Below are 17,029 nucleotides of genomic sequence, written 5' to 3'. Positions count from 1 at the left end.
TTAAATTTTAAAAAATGGTATGGGCTATTAACTCAATATATAAACTCAATAATTCCTTTTTAAAAATACTCTTGCTTACAATTTATTTGAACCCCTTAAAGTGGGAGTTTTCCAGTGTGGTTTTTATAATAGATAGGGCTAATCTTTTCTATGGTATTTTGACATTCTTATTTAGTAATTATCTTATCTCAGAATTATAAAAAAATCAAGTTAATACAATTAGTATAACTTTAAAGCTTAATTATTCTGTCTGGATCCTGATAAACTTCCCAGTGTTATTCTGGTATGAAACAACTGATCTGATGTTGAACAATTATGTGATCCTGAGAAAGTTGGCTTCTTTGAATTTCAGTTTCCTCATCTTTAAAATAAGATTAGTAAAACTGAATTTATTTGAATAAATAAGTTTAGGTCATCAAATCTTCTAGTATACTATGCATCACAAAATAGATATTCATTAAAGTGGAAGTAGAAAGAAGTAATTTAGCAGAGTGACACAAAGATTTTGAAATAAGAACCTTGGAAAAAACTTGGATTCCATTCTCTACACTCGGATTCCATTTCACAGGTCAGCTGGCTTCACCGATTGGTAGGAATAAAAATGTTGATGTTGCATGATACAAGCACATAACGTTTCTGGTAAATTGCAAGTAATCACAATCATTGTCAACTATGACTATATTCCACAACAACCTATTCTCATTAATAAACTCTCTACCTATACTCTGACAGCAAGCCATTTGTATATTCCACCAATTATACAATACACTATATTTAAACAAGTTTATTACCAGGGACTAGTGTTTACAATCACTCCAAATTCATCAACACCTCTTCATCATTCAATGGTTGACAGTTTCAAAAATATTGGAGTAAAAGAGAACTTCAATTTAAACATCAGATTGCAATCAGTGTTCATTACTATCTCTATCTCTCCCTCAATTAGAGAGATTCATTGAGATAATAGAAACTGTGATCAATCAAGATGAAACGACCAGGTAAAATAAATAAAGGGGATAGAAGTTTCCTGAATAATTAGGAAACCACATAATCCTTTCTTGCAGTTTATACACAAAGGCTACATACAAAAAAAAAAATCAAATGTGGTACTTATATCTAGAGTAAAAAGATTCTGACTTTTTGCCTCTTTAAATATCAAAATCTTTAAACATAGAAAATATTTAAAGAGTCATACAATACTTTTGTTATCTCATAAAAATATTATTAATTTTTCATTATAAGCATGTCAATCCGTGTGGCATGATAAGAAATGTTAAAATAAGTGAAAATGGGATTTAATTCCACTCAACAGATCAAACATTATAATGAAACATTATAATGAAATCGTACAAATATTCTCCATTTCTTCAGTGCTCCTATATTTACACTATCAGTATACTTCCAATACATTCAACATTTTCCATAATCATGTGTATATAAACTTTTTAGTAGGCTATTATAGTAAAACATTTTTTAATGTTGCACGCTGAGCTTCTTTCTGTCAAAATTACTTTATTAAGCCACCTTTTAAAATGGTTTGGATTGTATCTGCCACTCAGCAATAATATTCTCTTATTTCTGGTAATTGGACTTTTAAAAGAGCAACAATTCTCTCTCACACTTTCTTTTTCTTTTTTTACTAAGTGTATCTTCAGATTTTATTACTTTATTGTTAGAAAAAGCGGAGAGAACTGTGCTAAACACTTTACAAACCTAATGTCATGTGTGAAAAGTTTACCATCCTCATTTTACAATGAAGAAAGAGGCTCCAAATCTCAGTCTAGACCAGACATCTAGTTAAAGGATTAATAACCAGCCCTTCACAACGGTAGAGCCCAGTCTTCCCACAGCTGCCTATTGCATGTGCTGCATTCCCTTAGCTCAGTACTTAAATCATGGTTAAGAACAAAATGCATGGGGCGCCTGGGTGGCTCAGTCGTTAAGCTCCAGCTTTGGCTCAGGTCATGATCTCCCGGTTCTTGAGTTCGAGCCCCGCAGCAGGCTCTATGCTGACAGCTCAGAGCCTAGATCTTGCTTCCAATTCTTGTCTCCTTCTCTCTCTGACCCTCCCATGCTCGCGCTGTCTCTCTTTGTCTCTCAAATAAAAAAAAAAAAGAGCAAAATGCAGCCTTACAAAAGTGGTATTTTCCTTTTTCATTTATTAAAGTATTATTAATGTGGATTGGTATTTCTGAATACTTCTAATTTTTTAATGTTTATTTATTTTTGAAAGAGAGAGAAAAGGCAGACTGCAAGTGGGGGAGGGGCAGAGAGAGAGAGGGAGAGATGAAATCAGAAACAGGCTCCAGGCTCTGATCTGTCAGCGCTGAGCCCGATGTGGGGTTTGAACCCACGAACCGTGAGATCACGACCTGAGCTGAAGTCGGATGCTTAAGCAACTCAGGCGCCCCTCTGAATATTTCTATGATTTGCTTCCTTCAATTTTTTTAAATCCAATCCTCAGGGGATAAAACCCAAGGTTGTATCTGCAAAACCCATGTTGAGATTTCTACGTATTCAGTACGTCATTCTTGTGCAGGGCCATGCTAATCTCTGTATCGTTTCAATTTTAGTATAGTGTTGCCGAAGGGAGCACTCTACATATTCATCACTGTTTAAAATTTATGTAGTTTGCAGGGAAATGCTTACATTAGGAATACGCATAAACAAGTTTAAGTTTAAAAGCTATAACTATTTTATTTGTTTCATATTTCTTTTAGATAGGTCACCTGATATTAGAGATCTCAAGTTTGTATTATTTTAGTCTGTCAATGCCCTTACAGTAAATTATTTTGATTTTTGTTGTTGTGGAAGTTGACACTACACAAGCATGTGGCTAGAAAAACAGGGAGCAGAATGATTTGGGCCATGACCAATCTAATCAAAGCTGTATTCATTTTGTGGCTATCCTGACACAATGTTCACATTTATTTTTTCCTCAAGCCTTAAGTCTCATTCATAAAACTATCATAATAGGCATAGGAACTTTTTAATCTACTTTATAGAGAAAATGTATGAGATATTGTATCTTCTCTCCTCTCTTATTTAAAATATACTCTTGTTTTTTACAATGTAATTTGCACGTTACTTGTATCAAAATCTCAATAAGTGCTTGTTTAAAAATATAGATTACTTTTTCCAGGCCAGCTAATTATTAGATCTTGTTAAGGGAGAAAACACTTCACAGTGAAACTCTCCCAGAGGTGATTTTTAACATATTCTTAAGACCCCCTCCACATACTTCGCCTTTTTGCCTTTCTCAGTGAAAAGAAAAAAATAAAGTTCTCCTTCATTTCTAAGAAAGAAATATTTATGTTTCTTCACCATATTATCTCACATATTTTTTTGTCATTCTTCCTAAATGTCCTCCTTTATCCTGAGCCTTAATTTAAGTAAAAGCCCTAATTTACTGACTTATCCAATGTTCATGACAAGCCCTTTCTATCATGGCATTATTTTATGTCTAATATGTGTACATGATGTCCAGAGTGCAACCATCATCACAAAGGAAGACACAGAATGAGTCTGTAGTTCCCGAGGCCACACCTGATCCGTCTCCAGCCTGCCCAATCTTGACTTGGATTACAAAAAGAAAACACATCCTTACTTAATTAAGACACTGTTTTTTGAGTTTTCTATTACTTGTATTCATATTCAACTCCTAGTTATGACAATGTGTAGATTTGATCAGGGAAAATTTCTACTTTACTTTTTAATTGTTTTGATCACAACGTTGTTCAGGAATTTTCATTGCCCTACCCTTCCTCCATTTTTTCATATATTTTGTTAATATCAAAGTTAGCACATAGAAATTCTAGCTTTGGGTACAAATGGATCCTGAATATCAATGGATGTCATGAAACTCTTACATTTTGTTGTTTCTACACCTCTATTCTGCTTTTTAATATGATATATTCATTTTCAGGCTGACTATATCCACATGACGGCTCCCATAATAGAATTTCTCAGGGTGTGACCACAGCAGTATATCCCTATAAATCTAAGCAGAGCAGAAAGAGCTCAAAAAAATCTATCGATTCATCCAAAACTTGGGATTGATGGTGAGTACATGTTTTGGTGAGTAGATGGTGTTATATGTGTGCCATCTAGAACTAGGGATAAGGTCAGCTTCATCGAGACCCATGGACACAGAGTCATGGAGAGATGGTTATCTAAGAAGATAAAGTAATGCTGGGCTGGAAAAATAAACAAAACAAAACACTTTTCACTTTACAACTGTCCTAGTTTTGACTTAAAAAACTTTTTTAATGTTTATTTATTTTTGAGAGAGAGAGAGAGAGAGAAAGAGAGCGAGCATGAGCAGAGGAGGGGCAGAGAGAGAGGAAGGCACAGAATCCGAAGCAGGCTCCAGGCTCCAAGCTGTCAGCACAGAGTCCAATGCGGAGCTCAAACTGCGAGCTGTGAGATCATGACCTGAGCTGAAGTCAGACGCTCAACTGACTGAGGCACCCACGTGTCCCAGTTTTGACTTTTTATATTTGCCCTGAATGCTACAATATCTATTTTTTCTTAAACGCCCTGTTTTCAATACTTCAGCTACGTTCTCTAACCAACTATTTCTGCCTACATCTAAATCCCTTTAATAGTTTCCATTTTGAACCATGCTCATATAAGAGATATTGAGAAGAACTTTCTACTACTACCTAAGGTAAGAGAGTTTGGAATTTGAGTCCAGTCATTTAATCTGCCTATTAGAAGGGGAAAAAGGAGCCCTCTTCAGAGAAAGATAAATGATCCAGAGTGTCCATAAAATAGCATTTTTATTATCCACTATCCAATTAAAAATCAACTAGACAAGCAAATAGTAAAAACATGATCAAATTCAAGAGAAAAAAAAAAGAATCTGTCCATAAAAACTAATATTTAGATAATGGAGCTATTGCATTAAGTAAATAAGGACTTTACAAAGGCTACTATAAATAGGATCAAAGATTCAAAGGAAAATAAGGAATGACAAAAAAGAATCACAGGACACCTGGGTGGCTCAGTCAGTTAAGCATTCGACTCTTGATTGCAGCTCAGGTCTTGATCTAGTGGTTGGTGAGATAGAGCCCATGTGTTATCTCAGTCAACAAGAGATGACATAGAAAAATCTGTATAGCCCTATATTTCTCAAAAATTGTATATATTATCAAAAATCTTTCCCCATCAAGAAAGTTCAGATTTTAGACGTTTTCAATGGTGAATCCTAGACAGACGAAGGAATGAACTAATGTATCAATCTTACACAAACTTCCACAACTACAGAAGAAAGCACACCTCAACATATTTTGAGTTCAGACAAAACTTGATATCACAGCATGAGAAAAACATTACTAGAATAGAGAATTATAGCATCTCATAAATACAGACATAAAACTATTAAAATATTACTATTTGAAAGCAGCAATATATGTAAATGATAAAACATAAAAAGATAATATAGTATGAACAAATAGAATTATTTCAGAATTGAAAAGTTAATTTAAACCTTAAAAACTAAATACCATAAAATACTATGTTATCAGAATAGCATGATTACTTTAATAAATGAAGAAAAAAAAAACCACTGGACAATTTACAACTCTCGTTAATGATAAAATTCTCTGGATATTAGGAACAGGAAATGATTACCTCAATCTGATAAGGGATATCTTGGTCATGACAATAAATCATGCTCAATTTGCTTTATCCAGGAAACAAAGGTTAATGTATATTATAAAATTCAGCTTACAGTAAAAGATTAAAAGAGAAGATTCATAACCATCCCAATAACTGCTGAAAGAATAACATATTTGATAGAAAAGAATCATTGATGATAACACTTTTAGGACATTCAAAATAAAACAAACTTCCTTTATCTGCCAACAGGTATTCAAAATGCTTAGAGCAAACATCATATTGGAGGGTCAGACCCTTAAAGCTTCCTTTTGAGATTTGAAGAAGAGAAAAATTCCCCTTACAATCATTTTTATTCACCATTGTACTGGAGTTTCTAAAAGGTGCAGTAAGTCAAGGAAGATAAAAGCAAAGACAGGAAAGATGTATTCACAGATGTAAGGACAAAATTATGAAGTTTCAATAAGTGTCAAGTAAAAATACATATAACCCAGACGTGTGTCTCCAACATGAGAAATATTATTTAGGCCAACACTTAAATATTTCCTTTTTAACTTTATGATAAATTTTTGAGACAGAGAGCCTCAGTTCTGCTCTAACTTTATTTCTAGAATTTCCTGATGGGCTTACAGAAATATCAAGCATCACAAGGGGGTAATGGTGGTTAAAATTATATGAAATACACACACACAGAGTTGTATTTGAGATTATATCTGGAACTCATCCTTGACAGTGGGAAATTTCTCAAATTTTTTGGCCCATGTTTTATTTCATAAGATACTGAATCCAATTAGAAATTATGATATTAATGAGTACCATTCCTATCTCATTCTCAAATGTATTAACAATGATAAAAACATGATTAGAAAGTGAATTTTTACTTTGCTTTTTTTGTTTTTAAAATTTTCACTACAAACATACATTCATTCCAATTATTCCATTTTTATTTCAACATTTATGTGGCACTAACTTAAATAAATGGTCATCAAATGACCATATATTTAAAAAAATTGAAATCTGAGGGGTGCCTGAGTAGCTCAGTCAGTTAAGCTTCTGATTATTGATTTTGCCTAAGTTTATAATTCTGCAGTTCATGAGTAAAACCTGATGTCAAGCTCTGCACTGAAAGCATGGAGCCTGCTTGGGATTCTCTCTCCCGCATCTCCCTCTGCCCCTCTCCTGCTTGTGCATTCTCTCTCTCAAAATAAATAAATAAACATTAAAAATTAAATCTGGGGCACCTGGGTGGTTCAGTTGGTTGAGCATCTGACTTTGGCTCAGGTCATGATCTCACAGTTCGTGGGTTCAAGTCCCACGTTGGGCTCTGTGCTGACAGCTCAGAGCCTGGAGCCTGCTTCTGATTCTCTGTGCCCCTCTCTCTCTCTGCCCTCCCTTGCTCATGATCTGTCTCTTTCTCTCTCTCAAAAATAAATAATTGTTCAAAAATTTTATAAATTTAATCTGAAATATTGTATCTGGACTCTTTATAAAATATGCTTATCATTCTTTAAGATCATTTTTATTTTTTATATTAGTTAAATGAAATCCTTGTCAGAATATTACAATGAAGTGTTATGTAATCAGTAAAACTATTTCCTGTGAAATTTTTTATAATTGTTTAAATTAGTTTTAGGTTCACATATGAGACTCTTAAATGCAGAGAACAATTTGAGGGTTGATGAGGGTGAGGGTTTGGGGGAGTGAGCAAAGTGGGTGATGGGCATTAAGGAGGACACTTGTTGGGATAACCACTGGGTGTTCTATGTAAGCGATGAATCACGAGAATCTACTCCTAAAGTCTAGACTACAGTGTATGTTAACTACCATGACAACAAATTAAAAAATAAAATAAAATAAAAATAATAAATTAGTTTTAAGTTCAGCTTTGTATGTGTGTGTGTATGTGTGTGTGTGTGTGTGTGTGTGAGAGAGAGAGAGAGAGAGACATGGTTTATTAAAAATAATAAAATCATGATATTATATTTATCCCAAATGACGGATTTCTGGCATGATACAATATTTCAAGTCAATGATAGATACCTACTTATTTCTGTTAAGGAAGACTATCGCTTTTCTTCATTAAGTGGAACCTCTAAGAGCAAAGTTGTGCCGAATATCTTGTACCCTTTGCTTGGAGAGCTTTTATTTAACGTATTAGAGATATTGAACATGGTAAAACTCCCAAGGACTCACTTATACATCTCAAATTTATTATTTCTCTTTAATTAAACTCACATAAGCTCTTAGGCAATTAAATTTGCAAGAGAAATTTTTAAGTGATGAGAAAGATTACAGGGATGGATGTACAAAAGCACAATTTTCCAATACTGGTTACGTACTATGTTACATAAGACAAAGGCAGTGGGGAGATAAATGCTTCCTCATAAGAGATAAGATAGTTATTACCAATTAAGAAAATGCCTTTGAAGCAATTACTAACGGAGAACATCAGTAATTCCATTCATATTTTGAATTCCCCTGTCTGCCAAATTGAAGTGTGGACCGCTACTCCATAATTTACTGCACTAAATTTGAGTTCCCATTTTTTTATATTAATAGGACTACATGCTAAGTTTTGAAAGTCTAAGTTACTTTCAATTCTGAAAACCAGAGATAAGCACTTTTATTTTGCTATTTTCATTTTTCTTTCCATATACCTTTCCACATATTTACATTTTGTTTTAAAGTTTGAAAATCAGGATAACTTCTGATATAATAATTCAGAGAATAACTAAAAAGCTTGCAAAATTATGTGCACTTAAAATTTGATGATTTTATACTATTTTTTCATTCTTATATATAAATGCTTATTAAAAGCTCCTTCACAATGTGAGTAGAGCTACAGATTTATAGTAATACATGTCTATTATTTTGCTGTTGTTTCCCTCTTGTTTCTTTTTACTTCTTTTTTAAAAGTACTTTTTATTTTTACTTTTTGTCCCACATTTTTATTTAAATTCCAGTTAGTTAACAGTGTAATACTAGTTCCAGGTGTACAAGATAGTGATTCAACACTTCCACACAACACCGGGTGTTCATCAAGACAAGTGCCTAGTCAGTCCTCCTCCGCCATATCACTCATCCCCCACCTCCGCTTTCCCTCTGATAACCATCAGTTTGTTCTCTATAGTTCAAGGGTCTATTATTTTTTAACTCCAGCACATTAAAAACTTTCATCCTTCAATGTAAGTGAATTACTTTTTGTATGCTCATTATATTCAAGTGTTTACAGAGCTCCATTTCACAAAATAGAAAACTGTGCACTGCTTGTGAAAACAAGTGTCATCTGCTCCTCTGCCATAAGTTAAGCATGTAAAACATGAAAGAGGGATGCCATTGTAAGATTAAAATAAGTATTCTCACTTCTGATCTATGCACCTTGGAGCGCGCACACACACACACACGCACGCACACACACACACAATCTGTATCAGTTTCTGTCCTGTAGATATTGCTGAGTTTGGATATATCTGTTGTGTACAAAATTGAGTTCCAATCTTATACAGAAGTCTGATGCAGTCTAGGCTGGAAGACAGCCGCACAGTCATGTTGTGCTGAATGACATAAGCCCCGTCAGGCCTCTTTGGCCAGCATCACAGCTGCTACAGTTGGAGCTGTGTTAAGAAACACCAGTTTGCCATTTTAACTCTGCTATCATTAATGTGATAGCGGAATAAAATATCCATCATATGAAAATGACAGTTTACAAAAAGTTCCTTTTAATCACATGCAAATTCAAGTCTTAATTGGACTATTTTTCTATATTTACCAGTTGTAATAGCAGTATTTCACAATAATTTTAGGAAATGTGCTTTTATCAGGTACATTTGTGCCAAATATTGACCCTGAAAATCTTAATGGCTTATTATATTGAATTAATTTTTGATAATTCACCATATATTCATATCTATTATTATAGTAACTTAAGGTATAAATCGTGCATAACCAGTAAGTTTCCACCTGATATTTTGGAATATTATCAAGTGATTTGTCTGGTATATTAAAACAGATTTGACTAAAATAATGCCATTTCTACTCTGTATGTACTAAAACATGTAAATTCACATCTGAAATACAAATTATTATAATAAAAATTCCAAATTTATGCTGCTACTATTATAGTATCAGTATAGACTTGGAAATAGTCTTAAAATGGAAATATATGCCAAAATAACTTTTTTTTTCTTTTTTGGAGTGGGAGAGCATGAGCAGAGGAGAGGGGCAGACAGAAAGAGAGAGGGAATCCCAAGCATGCTCCATGTTCACTGCAGAGACCAACACAGGGCTTGATCCCACAATTCCAGGACAATGACCTGAGTGTAAATCAAGAGTCAGCTGGTCAGCCAACTGAGCCACCCAGGAACCCCCCAAATAACTCACTTTTTAAATGTTTATCTATTTTTGAGAGAAAGAGAGACAGAGTGCCAATGGGGGAGGGGCAGGGAGAGGGGGAGACACAGAATCCAAAGTAGGTTCCGGGCTCTGAGCTGTCAGCACAAAGCCTCACGTGGGGCTCAAATGCACCAACTCAAACCGTGAGCTAATTACCTAAGCTGAGGCGCTTAACCAACTGAGCCACCCAGATACCCCTAACTCATTTTTAATTCAAATATAATACACAAGGAAAAATTAGATTGGATAGAAACATTCCTATACAGAGAAAATGGTATGATTTTGAAGTCAACAAATCTGGCTTTTTTTTTTAATGAAATACTTTATGTTTTTGTGCCATTCTTGTACCAAGGCCATGGTAATCTTTCTGTATTGTTCCAATTTAATATTATGTACTGCTAAGCAAGCACCAAATCTGGCTTTTAATTCTGACTTCACTTCTACCTCTCTTTGTGTGATTTTGGTTAAATCTGTGTTCTTAGCCTCCATTTCTCATACTAAAATGGGTGTGTGTTGGGGGGGTGCACCTTTCATTATTGAATTTGAATATCATGATTGAAGAAACCAATTTAATGTAACACAACTGTGTCTGTCATGTGAAAAACACTCAAAACATGTTAATTCCTCAAACATGTTTTTATTTAACTGATTGGATTTGAAAATCTATAATCTCTATGTTTTGAGTTATGGAGAATATTTCAGTTGTGGGAAGTTGTAACAAAACAACAACAAATTGAATTTAAAATATCAATGAGCCCTGATGAAGCTAAAGGATTCCTTAAGGTACAAATGTTATGCTCTAATAAGAAATATGACCACAATGATAAAAACTGCTTAAAGGAAACACATGGATGGCAGCTCCATTTTTAAAATTATGCCTAAAGAAAAATTACTATATAAAACATAATTTCAAAGTATAATCATTTTACTTCCTCAAATTAACCAAAGATGAATGACGGACATATTACTTTTAATGTGCAGAGAGATGCCAAAAAGGACATTTAAAATCACTTTTGTCCATTAAGGGTAACATTAAATCCCAATGAAATTTAAGTTTTAATTTTATAATGCATCTCAATCTGAAACCTTCATTTCTAATTAGTAATATATTCCTTTGAACTTCCTATCAGCTTGGTTGTGCCAATCTTGAGCTCTCAATTACAATTTGTTAGTTACTCACTTCTGATGTCAAGATTCAGACTACTAATGGACAGCCATGTTATTCTGCCACCTGGATGTACCCCAAAAAAGGCACCGATCTTAAGGACCAATAAAACTCTCTATTTTATTGACTGTTTTGCATACTCCACTCAATAGTATTCATAGGGAACTTCCTAAGAAGATACCATTTGGTTATTATATGGTTACAAAATATGAATTAAGCACTGTCAGTGAGCAAAGACCTTGGAGGTTAGTGAGGGAGCTAAGGCAACATGTATATAGATACGAGTTAGACAAAGTAGAAAAACATGATAGCAATGGATCATTGGTAAAATCTAGGTTTGTTTTATATCTGGAGATCAGTGATGTTTAGGGTACATCCAGGCAGCAGAACCCAATGGCTGTCAACATAAGTCTCGCACAAAGAACTCTTCCTCCATCATTTTTTCCCTTCATCATTTTTTAAGTGGCCTATGTGACTACCACATATGTCTCTACCTCCAGTTCTGTTTTCTATCCTAAGTTGCAACAAACCCTTCCAAACATATACTTTATTAGAAAGGAATGGTAAAATTCTAAGAGATTATAAGAAAATAAAAAATGTTTTTAATGAGAACGGCAATCTTGAATAGAAGAAAATGGGATATTTTTTTCAAGCCATATGGGTACAAATTTTGGGTGGAGTTAGTTTATGGCCAAATTGTTGAGGACTCAGTCTCAGGATCAAAAAATCTATATGTAGTCTTTCAGACTTGACCACAAGCCGTTCAAATTTTTGTCAGGAGATCTTTCAAGGGAGAGCTGCCTTTCTTACACCAGACTCGGAGCACAGCCAATGCATGGCCATTTCTGGAGAAAGTTACAGTCAAGAACTCAGGCGCTCTTGGCCAGTGATGCTCTTATCTGTATTAGCAGCCCAAGCTCCTCCATGCGCTACCTCCATCAGGAACTGATGTCAGAGACACCTGTGAGAGGCTCTTCTGCTGAGGCCTCTATAAGGGGAAAGAATGGGGGAGGGACATGACACTTTCTTCTCCTCTGGACTCTGTATTTACTACTTCGCCACTCCTAGCTCTTACCTTTCCCTCCCTTCCTCCACCCGGGCCCATAAAACTGCAGGATCCTTCTGTTCAGCTCTTGGGAGTGAGACAACTACTTCCATTTAGGCGAGCAATCCACCATGTCTGTGCTGATCCGTCTGACCCTTGACTGGTGCCATTTGATGGAGAAAACTGGAACAGTGGGAGATTTGGCACTTTCTCTATTTAGCCTCTTGCCTATAGGTTTTATTTTGTCTTGTAGTGTCATCAGCTACTGTGACACCTGGCCTCTCAGCAATCTCCAGCCCACCTCAGCCCCTGAAGTTGTCTACTTTCTTTGAGCCCTTCTTGGCTGTAAAACTGGGATGTTGATGCCTTTCTCGTCATAAGCATATGAAATAATATAAGTACATTTCTTAAGATAAAATAGATGCTCAATAACAGTAGTCTAAAAAAACCATACCTATAGCTGGAGAATTGAAGGATTTCCAAAACAGTAAATAATTGTAATTGAGCATCTGACTCACGTCACACTTTGGTTAAGTTTTTATAAATATGAGCATTAGATCTTGCATCTTCAAACTACACATATTTTCTACAAGATGACTTCAAAGTCAACATATTTATGTAAAACATATTCTAATTCCTAGAAGAAACCAATTCACAAGATTCTTCCATTTTTACCAATAATACTGGGTACTATATAGTCCAAATAGTACTGAACAATATTAACTAGGACCCAAGTTTTTGAGTCATGTTTTGTCCCTGCCTTTCCCCTCATTTGTCACCAGGATGGTGGTTCATATGCAAGTGTGAAAGAGACAGAACCTCACTTGCTATCTACATCTGTTATTTAATAGGAATCTGACACGAAATGCCATCCTGCCTATCCACACATTTCTGTAACATATTTGCTCAATTATAAACAAATAAGCAAAACTTACACAAATTAATTCCTTACAGGACAAGTTAAAAATTATCAGATGCACCGAGGCATTTTTCAGTATTAATTTAAAGCCAGGAAAATTTCATTCCCTACTGTGGACTTATATACTAAGAGTGACTACATGGAGTTGGCAGATTCTATGCCTTTCTGAATATTATATATCCATTCCTGCCCCCATAAAGTGTCCTTATAATTAATGTTTCTGCATATTATTTAGAATTATTCTGTTCCTTCTAATTATTCAAAGCCAAAATCTGAATTTCCCCATCAATTTTTTAGTCCACCAATTTATAATCTTTTCTTTTATCAATAATGTATGTGACCCACAAAACTAATTTGGTACTTGGTGCTATGTTATTTTATTCATTTAACAATACAATTATTAGTCAAAGTCCCATACAGCTTTCTTAGGCATACACAATTACCACGATATTTTGACTAGACAGCTTTAATAATAAAAAAAACCAATAGATATATATTAAGTAGTATAGTTTCAAAGTTAAACTGCTCCCTGAATAAACTTTGGTAATTAAAGCAGGCTGTATGAGATTTCAGCATATTATTTAAGTGGGACTTACGCACTTCAAATCTTGATTTATTCTTGATTTATTGTATCCTAATTTCTCTCATTTAAAGTTACCTCCAATTTAGAAATATATTGAAGTTTTATTTGTTTCATATAAAATGTATTTTAGTGTGTGACAAGGTCAATGGCAACTTCAATAAAAACAATACGAATGATTGCCATTCCACCACACAGAGGTAATGTTTTATATTTGGAGGAAAATAGATTCAAAGAAACATGGTTGCAATGGTATAATTAGAGATAGGTGTGTACTATTTCAAAGTCTTGAAACTTAGCATCATTCAAAGACTAATAAGATTTTTTTCTAAGTAAATTATATGACCAAATATATCTTTCTGTTAATGTAATTGTATTCTTTTGGATATTCCTCACCAGATTGTAATTTGTATATTCTACTCTATGGATTTGTGTCAAGGAAACATATTCTATGTAATATTAAGAGTCTGAAATAGAACATTTTCTGGATAACTAATTTTGCATTTTACAGTTAGAAAGTGAATATTATACTCTCTTATGAAGTATTCATTGGTGTCATATATGCTTCTACTAATTTATTTAAAAGTTGATTTTTCAGTTCTTTGATTATTAAACATATTCAGATATAACAGGATAAAATCTTATTAGCAAATGAAGAGAATTTAAGTGAGGACAAAAGGAATGGGGTAAATGCTCTTGTGAGGGAAGGAGAACTAAATCTTAATAGATTTTACTCCTTATCTTGTGTTACTTTAAAGATGTATATTTCATTTAATATAATTTTTTTATAAACCTGTAAGGCAAGTTTCTGGAACATGTTTTATTTTCTTGGAAATAACAAGGTTGTGATTTAGAGGCAACTGGGTGGCTCAGTCAGTTGAGCGTCCGACTTCGGCTCAGGTCATGATCTCATGGTTTGTGAGTTCGAGCCCTGTGTCAGGCTCTGTGCTGACAGCTCAGAACCTGGAGCTGCTTCAGATTCTGTGTCTCCCCCTCTCTCTGCCCCTCCCATGATCGTGCTCTGTCTCTGTGTCTCTCAATAATAAATAAACGTTAAGAAAAATAATTTAAAAAGGCTGTGATTTAGAGAGATTTCATGCCTTGCCAACATTCAATTACCAAGGCACTGACAGAGCAGTGACCTCAGTGTTTCATGGATGCATATCTCTCTTGAGCCACAGATGATGTTAAAAGTCTCTGACTGTCTTAATACAGTAAGGGCAATTAAATTCTTTCCACCACCTCACCCCCCACCCCACACACACAAAGCTGTTACTAACACAGAATTTTACCACTAAATTGTGTAAATAGTAGCTTCCTCTTTTATTCAGTTAAATTGCTGGAAGTGAAAAGCACATTTTACCGAAATATCCTGTGGAGTGTGTGGGAACTGCAGACGCATGCAGCTTAGAACACCATCGAGCGTAGCTTTAAATAAGTTAAAACAGGGGTGCCTGAGTCACTAAGTTGGTTAAGCATCTGCCTTCAGCTCAGGTCATTATCTCATTCAGCTCAGATCATGATCTCATGGCTCCTGAGTTTGAGCCCCGCATTTGGCTCTGTGCTGACAGTTCAGAGCCTACAGACTCTGTGTCTCCTTTCTGCCTGTCTCCCGCTCTCTCTCTCTCTCAAAGATAAAGAAACATTAAATAATTTAAAGTTAAAACAATTCTAACAAAAATCTAAAGTGAATGGGAAATAAATCGTCTTTTAAATCCCATTAATAAGGGAACCAGCAAGATGGTAAAGCTAGTTTAAAGTCCATTTGAGGAGCAGAGATTTATATAATTTGGGAAAGGTGTGCTGAGGTAAGTTTGTTAAGTTAAACACAAAAGTGGTTAATAAACAATTATTTTGGAGTTATTTTTTCTATAGAACAAAAATCATTTTTATCTCTTTTGGACAACATACATACAACTTAACATCATGCATAGTCACAGAATCTGTGCCCTAATAAGTAGTTAATGGACAGATATTGATCCCAAGAGAACTAAATAATCCGTAGGTGGGACTGTTAACCCTTTCTTCAATATAATATTGAAAAATGTTACTGTTACATACCTTTGTAACATCATTGATACATTGTTTCAAGCAATTGACTCTAAACAGCAGGCAGAAGATGGCCCTCTAGTTGGTTACCTTAACCCAGAATATGGACCAACGTCATCACATATCACTGCAATCATCTTTATTTGTTTGTTTCTCTCTAAAAATTAAATTATCATTGCTCCCCTCATACACTGAACATTGTCTCTATTTTTGATGCCAATTTTTGCCATAAATTAAGTCACTCTTCTTACTCCATGAACTCTAGAATCATAGATGACATAATATGTCCCCTGCTCTTAACCATACATATTTTTGAGCTTTGTAAACATTCATTGGTAAGTTGTCAATGAAGCATATTGAGGCTAACTTATTAGACTTAAATATGCTATAGTGGAATAGAAATGAAAAAAATAAGGGAGGAATTCATATCTGCCTTTGGGACAATAGCTAGTTAAGTATTTTAGACAAAAGTTGTAAAATCACAATGCATTTTCTCCCATTGAAAGGAGGTTTTGTGAATCACAATAATGTCAGTATAGATATGTTTGGACATTGATTATATAAATTTAGTTCATTAAAGTTATCGGTCATAAATATAATTCATTTTCATGAAGAAAAACAGTAATCATAAGCAATTGTCAATTAATGCTTCACTAAGATAACTGATTTCACACACCTCTGCATCAAGATCCTCAGTGAGCAAAAAAATAATTAAGAAATAATGTTCTTTATTAGTAGTGTTCTTATGGCCTTGTCTTATTTTAATAGTATACACTGTTAGGGAAAAATATATATGATAAATCCCCAGCCTTTGCCAAAACTCTGCTAATTGAACAGAAGTAACAAATCCTTCAAGGAACAACAAAATTGGATTTTACAACTTCTTTTCTCTTTGGCTAACCACTTCTAATAGCCTTCTTAAATTTCTCTGTCTAAAACACTGAGTACCAGGAAGTATAATGTTGATAGCTTATACGAAAACTGCTTCAAGACAGAGATATCTATGACACTATTTATTTTAGATTAAACTATGACTTTTGCTTATTGTTCAAAAGGAGAAAGATTAATAAAATAAGAGTCAACAATTACTGTTAAACTGATTGGTTCTCTTTCTGTGTTAAGAAATCTGCACCTAATATGTCTTTAATTATATAAGAAGATTTTGATTTTGAACCCTATGATTGTTGACGGCTGTGAAGCAATTATAGTGTAGAATTTCTCCTCAGTTCTTTTAAAATAAATAGGGTAGCAGATGTAGCT

General features: G+C 34.3%; 1 protein-coding gene, 1 non-coding gene and 1 pseudogene across 2 annotated transcripts in view; all 3 read right to left on the bottom strand.

Annotated features, from left to right (window-relative positions):
- Positions 1-17,029, bottom strand: part of FSTL5 (follistatin like 5) — a 711,768-nt gene that overhangs the window by 201,452 nt on the left and 493,287 nt on the right. The gene's annotated exons all lie outside the window — the stretch shown is intronic.
- On the bottom strand, positions 2,492-2,595 carry LOC115303537. The gene has a single exon (XR_003914111.1). It is a non-coding gene; the product is annotated as a U6 spliceosomal RNA (small nuclear RNA).
- LOC115303597 lies at positions 10,324-10,421 on the bottom strand (annotated as a pseudogene).

This window comes from Suricata suricatta, chromosome 1 (genome assembly GCF_006229205.1).
Source record: "Suricata suricatta isolate VVHF042 chromosome 1, meerkat_22Aug2017_6uvM2_HiC, whole genome shotgun sequence".
In the NCBI taxonomy this organism is placed as follows: domain Eukaryota; kingdom Metazoa; phylum Chordata; class Mammalia; order Carnivora; family Herpestidae; genus Suricata; species Suricata suricatta.
This window is presented reverse-complemented; position numbering and strand designations above follow the sequence as displayed.